Source organism: Argentina silus (genome assembly GCF_951799395.1).
Source record: "Argentina silus genome assembly, chromosome: 9".
Lineage (NCBI taxonomy): Eukaryota > Metazoa > Chordata > Actinopteri > Argentiniformes > Argentinidae > Argentina > Argentina silus.
The window spans coordinates 23454422-23464012 of NC_139663.1; the positions used below are offsets into that span (position 1 = coordinate 23454422).

Consider the following 9591-nt stretch of genomic DNA (forward strand, 5'->3'; position numbering starts at 1 on the left):
TAGTTATATTATAGTAATATGTTGTATATATTATAGTAATATGTTGTTATATTATAGTAATATGTTGTTATATTATAGTAATATGTTGTTATATTATAGTAATATGTTGTTATATTATAGTAATATGTTGTTATATTATAGTAATATGTTGTTATATTATAGTAATATGTTGTTATATTATAGTAATATGTTGTATGAATACAATTTTTCAACAGTGTTACAAGTAATTGAGTTACTTTCCTCCAAGTTGAAAAATCAAGTTGGTTGAAATTCTGAAAAGACACACACAGTTAGATTTGGAAAATTGGTTTTATTAAACTTCTCACATGAGATCGTGAGTGAGGCATTCAAACTTTTTCAAAGGTTTTGAGGTATTTTCAAAAGTCACGGTAAGCTTTATAAAATATAAATAAAATGTATATATAAAAATAAAATGTAAATATAAAATAAAATAAAATAATAATAATTAAAAACAAGCCTAACATCCAAAAATAGCTCCAACAAAAGGTTCCTCATCCCTCAGAAGATGGAGGCCAACATTGCATGAAATATAACACTATAAAATACCAACAATATCAGCATCTAACAAGACAAAAGTCTCATCTCCTTTATAAAACTAGTGCCATTTAAATTGCATGCAGCTTAACACAGAGGTTCTGTACCCTTCGTGTCATTTGCCTACTTTCAATATCCATGATGATGTTTTGAAAGGTCTCAAAGGTGTATCTGAGTTTGACTGGACAGCTCAAGTTGAGTGTATAAACCAGGCCAGATGCAACCGAGGGCAACTCCTTTAGTACTTCCACACCGTCGATGCCGATGCCAATGTCCTTTGGAGGGGAGAGAGCGCCACCTTCCTGGAAGACAAAGATGGCCATGGTGGCGTGTTCGACTTCTGACTCCGCCTCTTCCTTTTGGACAACCTGAAATCAGACAAGTTAGTTAGTTTAGTGTCCCCGGTGGGGGGGTGGGGGGGGGGGATTCATTCAATAACGATTAAGATTATTGATGCTCAGACAATAAATCATGCAAGTAGTATATAAGTGCTCTCCTGTGATCACAATTTACATTTAAATATCAAAGAGAGCTAAACAGAGAAACCGAAAGAGAGGGAGGGACAGAGAGAGAGAGAAACAGAGAGAGGGAGGGACAGAGAGAGGGAGAAACAGAGAGAGGGAGGGACAGAGAGAGGGAGGGACAGAGAGAGAGAGAAACAGAGAGAGGGAGGGACAGAGAGAGGGAGAAACAGAGAGAGGGAGGGACAGAGAGAGGGAGGGACAGAGAGAGAGAGAAACAGAGAGAGGGAGGGACAGAGAGAGGGAGAAACAGAGAGAGGGAGAAACAGAGAGAGGGAGGGACAGAGAGAGGGAGAAACAGAGAGAGGGAGGGACAGAGAGAGGGAGGGACAGAGAGAGAGAGAAACAGAGAGAGGGAGGGACAGAGAGAGAGAGGGACAGAGAGAGAGAGAGAGAGACAGAGAGAGGGAGGGACAGAGAGAGAGAGGGACAGAGAGAGAGACAGAGAGAGAGAGAGACAGAGAGAGAGAGAGAGAGAGAGAGAGAGAGGGACAGAGAGAGAGGGAGAAACAGAGAGAGGGAGGGACAGAGAGAGAGAGGGACAGAGAGAGAGAGACAGAGAGAGACAGAGAGAGAGAGGGACAGAGAGAGAGGGAGAGACAGAGAGAGGGAGGGACAGAGAGAGAGAGACAGAGAGAGACAGAGAGAGAGAGGGACAGAGAGAGAGGGAGAAACAGAGAGAGGGAGGGACAGAGAGAGGGAGGGACAGAGAGAGACAGAGAGAGGGAGGGACAGAGAGAGAGAGGGACAGAGAGAGACAGAGAGGGGGGGGGACAGAGAGAGACAGAGAGAGGGAGGGACAGAGAGAGGGAGGGACAGAGAGAGAGAGATAGACAGAGAGAGACAGAGAGAGGGAGGGACAGAGAGAGGGAGAAACAGAGAGAGGGAGGGACAGAGAGAGGGAGGGACAGAGAGAGAGAGAGAGAGAGAGGGAGGGACAGAGAGAGAGAGGGACAGAGGGAGGGACAGAGAGAGACAGAGAGAGGGAGGGACAGAGAGAGGGAGAAACAGAGAGAGGGAGGGACAGAGAGAGGGAGGGACAGAGAGAGGGAGAAACAGAGAGAGGGAGGGACAGAGAGAGGGAGGGACAGAGAGAGACAGAGAGAGGGAGGGACAGAGAGAGAGAGGGACAGAGAGAGGGAGAAACAGAGAGAGGGAGGGACAGAGAGAGACAGAGAGAGGGAGGGAGGGAGGGAGGGACAGAGAGAGGGAGGGACAGAGAGACAGAGAGAGGGAGGGACAGAGAGACAGAGAGAGAGAGGGACAGAGAGAGAGAGAGAGAGAGAGAGACAGAGAGAGAGAGAGAGAGAGAGGGACAGAGAGAGACAGAGAGACAGAGAGAGGGAGAAACAGGGACAGTTGGATGACAAATATTAAGAAGAATATCAATGTGAGAAGTTCTGTTTCTAATGGCTAATGTTATATTTTGCTGGCTTATTTTTCCACATTCAACCGATTACTGGAAAGGGGGAGAGGGTTGGGGCATCAAAAGGGGACCCCAATTACATTTGACCCAATTTATACACATGTTATCAAATATTATCATCTTTCTGTGGAGTCCTCATGATTATACAGTAATATTGTGATACAATTTTGCTGTAACGTTAGCTAGCACGTGCTAGGGCTCTGCCTGGAATGGCTAGCTAATGCTAGCTAATGTTAGCTAGCTAGCAGCAGGTCTGGTGCCGAGCTGAGGAACCATGTGACTGCAGGACGTGTGGTGGAAATCCCAGAATCATGTGACAGAAAGTCCAGTGAGTTCAGCCTTTCTAAGAAACCACTGATGTTAATTCCTGCTTATCAAATAATGTCTAATAGGATCCAGATGTTGTTATGGGGACAGGAGTGAGAAAAACACGTCATAATGATGTTGAAACGATGATGTTTTTGCTAAAGTCATAAGGATGTCGAAACGATGATGTTCTGATCCAATTCTTATAAGCCAATGGGGTTTTGGGCCAAAGGGTGGATATTGTACATATGTTTATGCCAAAAGAAATGATACAGCATTTTTCTCCTGTATATAAGAGACAGACGTGATAATGACTTATTTTGGGAATACCTCTGCAGAGACCCCAGTTTGTTTGTGCAAATATTATTATCTGCATTAATAAAACTGTATAACTCTCTGAATAACCCTTCTCTCACATCCCAAAAAAACCTTGATTGTCCTTGATTGTCCTTGATTGTCCTTGATTGTCCTTGATTATCCTTGATTGTCCTTGATTGTCCTTGATTGTCCTTGATTGTTTTGCTCACAAACCTTCATGGTTGGACTTTTCGTTGTCATATCTCATTTGGCTGACGTTTAGAAATATTTCATTTTGGAGTCCTTAGATCCTTGAGTAGACGGTTCCATAGGCAGGGCCATAGTTCCATCAGCAGGGCCATAGTTCCATCAGCAGGGCCATAGTTCCATCAGCAGGGTCATAGTTCCATCAGCAGGGTCATAGTTCCATCAACAGGGTCATAGTTCCATCGGCAGGGTCATAGTTCCATAGGCAGGGCCATAGTTCCATCAGCAGGGCCATAGTTCCATAGGCAGGGCCATAGTTCCATAGGCAGGGCCATAGTTCCATCAGCAGGGCCATAGTTCCATAGGCAGGGCCATAGTTCCATCAGGAGGGTCATAGTTCCATCGGCAGGGTCATAGTTCCATCGGCAGGGCCATAGTTCCATCAGCAGGGTCATAGTTCCATAGGCAGGGCCATAGTTCCATAGGCAGGGCCATAGTTCCATCAGCAGGGCCATAGTTCCATAGGCAGGGCCATAGTTCCATAGGCAGGGCCATAGTTCCATAGGCAGGGCCATAGTTCCATAGGCAGGGCCATAGTTCCATCAGCAAGGCCATAGTTCCATAGGCAGGGCCATAGTTCCATAGGCAGGGCCATAGTTCCATAGGCAGGGCCATAGTGGCGACCAAAGGCATCGACAGAATAAACCTTCATTCTGTCTCACACCTTCATTCTGACAGAACCAACACCGGCTCTGAGGGTAAGACAGTCTTCTCACCGGCTCTGAGGGTAAGACAGTCTTCTCACCGGCTCTGAGGGTAAGACAGTCTTCTCACCGGCTCTGAGGGTAAGACAGTCTTCTCACCGGCTCTGAGGGTAAGACAGTCTTCTCACCAGCTCTGAGGGTAAGACAGTCTTCTCACCACGGTGATCTAGTTTAATCATCATACTCGTTCTCATATGCTTACTGTCTGACACACTCATTCTGTTTGAATGGGCCCTTTTGACCCAAGGGTGTGTGTGTGTGTGTGTGTGTGTGTGTGTGTGTGTGTGTGTGTGTGTGTGCATGTCTTGTTTGTGTGTGTTGCTGACCATGAGTTATTGTGTGTGTGTGTGTGTGTGTGTGTGTGTGTGCATGTCTTGTTTGTGTGTGTTGCTGCTGAGTTAATTGGTGATGAGAGTGCATGTTTTGCTTTCTTTCTTTCTTTCTTCCATTCATTCATTCATTTATTCATTCTTTCTTTCTTTCTTTCTTTCTTTCATTCTTTCATTCATTCATTCATTCATTCATTCATTCTTTGGTAACAATAACATTGTCTGACTTCACTCATGAATAATTGACAGTTCAGAGAGGAGGAAAGTCTCATGTTTATATGGCATGTCTTTGAGTTTGCATTATAAACATGCATGTTTATATCAGTTAGAATAGCAACGGTCCTGACTTTGTGGATCTTCTTAATGTGAGGTTTTTGCACATCCATGGGAACAACAATTCATGTATTGAGGTTTGCTAATCGAGGATCTTTGTTTCCAAATGGATGCCCGGTGTTTCAAGGTGTAATTCCACCACATCGGCTCCCGTCTACTGATGGAAACTCTTACAAGTAACCCTAACCCAAGAGACCTCTTCTCTCCTGACCCCGTACCCCGGACCCCAGACCCCGTACCCCGGACCCCGGACCACGGACCCCGGACCCCGGACCCCGTACCCCAGACCTGGACCCCGGACCCCGGACCCCAGACCCCGTACCCCAGACCCCGGACCCCAGACCCCAGACCCCGGACCCCGGACCCCAGACCCCGTACCCCATGCCCCGGACCCCAGACCCCAGACCCCAGACCCCGGACCCCAGACCCCAGACCAAGGACCCCAGACCCCAGACCCCAGACCCCAAGCCCCAGACCCCAGACCCCAGACCCCGGACCCTAGACCCCGTACCCCAGACCCCAGACCCCAGACCCCAGACCCCAGGCCCCAGACCCCAGACCCCAGACCCCAGGCCAAGGACCCCAGACCCCAGACCCCAGGCCAAGGACCCCAGACCCCAGACCCCAGACCCCAGGCCAAGGGCACCACAATGACCAGAGGACGATTAGAAGAGTGGAGCTAAAGAAATGACTGGAGGCTTCAAATAGTTCTATTTAAATAGTTCAAAAAGTCCTTCCTGATTTACTCAATATTGACTTTGTCTTTGACTCATATATAAGTCGTCGTGGCGACTCTCCAGGAAAACAGTCTGGTATTTACACATTTAGAAACACTGGACCGTTTAACAGGCTGTTGACTGGCTGGAGAACAGAGAACAAGTTCCCAACACCGTCGGCACTGAGTGACTTAGTTGTAATGTTGGGAAGAGGAGAATCATCTAAAGAGCTGTTTCACGAACAACACGCCTTGTTCTGTCATGGCCTCCATCTGGCCCTGGGGGCTGAAGCTGAGGCTTCACCAACTCTGTCTGACTGCCTATGAAATAATGTGTTATCTTTAAATCAAACTGTACATGTTCATTTCAAAATGAAACATGTAAACTACAAATGATTAGCTGACTTGCATGGCGAGGAGAGGAGAGGAGAGGGGATGTTTGTTGGTTATTTTGGCCCAACAACTCCACTGTTTAGTCGAACCACTCTGATTCTGCATGAACTTGTCAACAACGTTACAGACTCAATATGAATGACAGCAGAGCGAGGATTATATTTCAGCAAGATGATGATGGGATATGGCCTGGCACCGCCGCCTCTACGTGGATGCAGCAGCAACTGGCCCACAGCGATAGGCCGAGGCCTTTTAAATGACAAGAGAATCCACCTGTTACTTGTCTGTCACAGCGAGAGACGAGTGGCGATTGGCTGAAATACCAGCAGAGCGTTCGTGTTCAGAAAGGAGACGTTTTCGTGGTCAAAGGTGTGACCCTGAGGAAAGCAACCACACAACTGTTACTACAAGTTACAAATACTGCAATGGAAATGACACATCTATTCAGTTGGAACATTATAATCTAATCTAATGGCTAGAAAATTATGCAGGAAATATTTATCATTGTTTATTATGTTGTGATTATTATCATTATTACAGACTTGATTAACACTGAGATTTTGATAATAGTCATATCTGATTGATGTTATATAGATCATAGTAATACCTACGTTTGGTGTCACATAACCAGTTTGTAGACCTGTATCTGATTGTTAAATGTCTTGGTCTTTGTGAATACGGTAATATAACAGCGTGACATCAACAGTCAAAGGGTTTGAACATGAACAACGTTTACATCCTGGGATGTAAACATTATTTATATATTATTATATATTAATTATATATTAATATAATTATATATTATTTATATATATATGCGCTCCAACATTATTCTCTGACGCTGACGTACGTTCCTCTATCCTGCCGCCAGGCGGCACAAGTAGATCTTCTGACTTCTGGGAAACAGAAACGTCGGAGAGGAGGCAGAGAGGAACTCCCGACCACGGGGGACGTACTGTAGACGTACTGTAAACATCTGAGTTAACATGATCATTTTGTTGGATCCTTTACAATATATTGTACATATAAACACAACATGAATGTGTCTTAAAAAGCCTCCTAGAGAAATATAAAACCAAATGGACTAATGTGAGAAAGGGTGCACTATCCAGAACACGTTGTTGTCCAATATCTCCCTATCAAATAAAACATACATTATTATGATAGAGGCTTTTTATAAGCTACAAAGACTTAATGTAGAAAAGGTGTGTGTGTGTGTGTGTGTGTGTGTGTGTGTGTGTGTGTGTGTGTGTGTGTGTGTGTATATATGTGTGTGTGTGTGTGTGTGTGTGTGTGTGTGTGTGTGTGTGTGTGTGTGTGTGTGTTTCTCACCAGGGGACTTTCCAGTCCTTGACTCATCGCCTGATAACTGCACTTGTTGTGGTCTTCCCCTCCATACACACATACCAACACACTCTGACAGGAGGTTTATTCATGTTATGTTTATGAACGTGTTTGTTGTTTATATGATGTAACGCGTGTTGAGAAATGCACTTTAAAACTAAATAAAGTTGAAAGTTGAAACTTGGGTTAGAGTTAGGGACCAGACAACAAGGCTTCACAGGAGAGCCGGGAGGACCATGACATCATAGTAGCTCCCATGGTTGGTCCTGGAGAGAAATGTAATCTCATCTAATCTAAGTTTATTCATCATATACACATTCATCCTACAGCCGTAGACGGTGTAATGGAATGCTTTGGGCAGCTAGCTCCTCAACAACGCAACAAAGTAATGAAACAATAAAAACAACCACATCGGTAGAACAGTAGGAAGAGGTGAAGTCAAGCTTTATTCAGTGTTTTTCATGGGAGAACATTTCTATGAAAATGTATGAAAATGAAACTAACAAAGAATATGACTCGATGTCATACATCCCACAGCAACATGGATCTGACCAATCAGGTGGGAGCGCTGTGTGTGTGTGTCGGCCATGTCAGGAGGACTGGGAGATGAAGACACAAAATGGCGGCCTGGGTTTACAGTCTCTCAACAGCATGTCGTCTCCTCCCCCACCCTAGTGTGTGTGTGTGTGTGTGTGTGTGTGTGTGTGTGTGTGTGTGTGTGTGTGTGTGTGTGTGTGTGTGTGTGTGTGTCACACTGTGGTTTTATGAGCGTGTTTTGGGTTGTGATTGTATAAAAGTATTTCTTATAAGGAGGAGAAGCACCTCCTTCAGCGTGTTATCAAAGCCATCATCAGAGTGATTCCAGTCTGAGAAGGACGGGGAAGAATAGAATTTAGTCATGCCTCTCATGAGCTTAGTTCAACTGTCTTACCCAATCAGAACCCAACAGAAAGGTGTGTTTTATTCCATTGTTTTTAAACAATGCAGGTGTAAACAAAGACTTTATAGCTTCAAAACAGGCTGAAAACTATCATGTTGATGTCATGGATGGTGAGGGTGAGGGTGAGGGTTAGGGTGGAAACTACCATGTTGATTCATGGATGGTTAGGGTGAGGGTGAGGGTGAGGGTTAGGGTGAGGGTGAGGGTGAGGGTGAGGGTTAGGGTTAGGGTTAGGGTGGAAACTATCATGTTGATGTCATGGATGGTTAGGGTGAGGGTGAGGGTGAGGGTTAGGGTGAGGGTTAGGGTGAGGGTTAGGGTTAGGGTGAGGGTTAGGGTTAGGGTTAGGGTGGAAACTATCATGTTGATCTCATGGATGGTTGGTCCTTAAATCCGTGGCTCCGTCTCTGAATATGAGAGTGATGACATTCCTCCAGCTCCGTCCCTTGGCTGTTTACCAAGAACGTGGCGGGGAGCCGCTTTGTTGTTGTTTGAATGACAGATTTATTATTTGACCCTTTAAGTCTCTTTTCAGAGCTAAAAGAGTCCCATGTGCATATAACACCATCATCAGGGTCAGGGTTAGGGCACCATCAGTAGAAACAGTCTGATCAGGGGTCCACGCCCTTATTTGACCCTGAAACTAATATGTTGTGTGTTGTCATGGTTTTTCAAATGGTAAAAACACACACTCCTCCTTGCAGTCTGTGTTGGTGGTGGTGGTTATACGACCACCCTAACCCTCGCCCCGCAGATCAACTTACCTTGAACATGAATGATGACTCAGTCATAGTGAAAGCCGACCACTCAGCTCAGCAGAGAAGCCAAGCTGTTTGGGACTCTGTTGAGACACCTGACCTCGCTGTTGCAGGTACACAGCTGGGATGAGGAACAGAGTCATGACTGACTGACTCTCAACACTGAACTGGTTACATTATCAGCACTGGTCACACACTGGAAGTTACATCTGGCAAAGGTGGACATTCATGCTTTAGTGATGGTTGATGTGTAGTGATCTTGGTGCCTGCCTAATAGTGATCTTAGTGATCCTATGGATGCCTAATAGTGATCTTAGTGATCTTATGGATGCCTAATAGTGATCTTAGTGATCTTATAGAGGCCTAATAGTGATCTTAGTGATCTTATGGATGCCCTGGTGTCAATGCAGTAGAAATCCACTTACAAACGGCTGCACCCCATGATACAGACAGTTGAAGTTGAAGTTGATTAGATTTTTAAATGTAGGCTCACTAAAACATAACTCATATGTTGAGTAGACCTACCAAACGTCTAAATGACGTTATTAATGATCAATATTGTGCGCCAGGCCAACTGGCCAAGTCCTTTCAGTTTCGAGTGACAACCTCAGTGGCTCCGTCCTGCCTGGTTTCTGATGACGTAGGTGCCTTTATTTGATTTCTATTGGTTGAACAGATCCCGTGTGCGCTCCTCGGGTATTAC

The 9591-nt window shown here is 45.2% G+C and overlaps 1 long non-coding RNA gene across 1 annotated transcript; it reads left to right on the forward strand.

The window, feature by feature from the left end:
• The first annotated feature begins 203 nt into the window (after positions 1-203).
• LOC310809210 lies at positions 204-2515 on the forward strand. Its single transcript, XR_014554394.1, has 2 exons — positions 204-259; positions 2436-2515. It is a non-coding gene; the product is annotated as an uncharacterized lncRNA (long non-coding RNA).
• The last annotated feature ends 7076 nt before the right edge of the window (positions 2516-9591 follow it).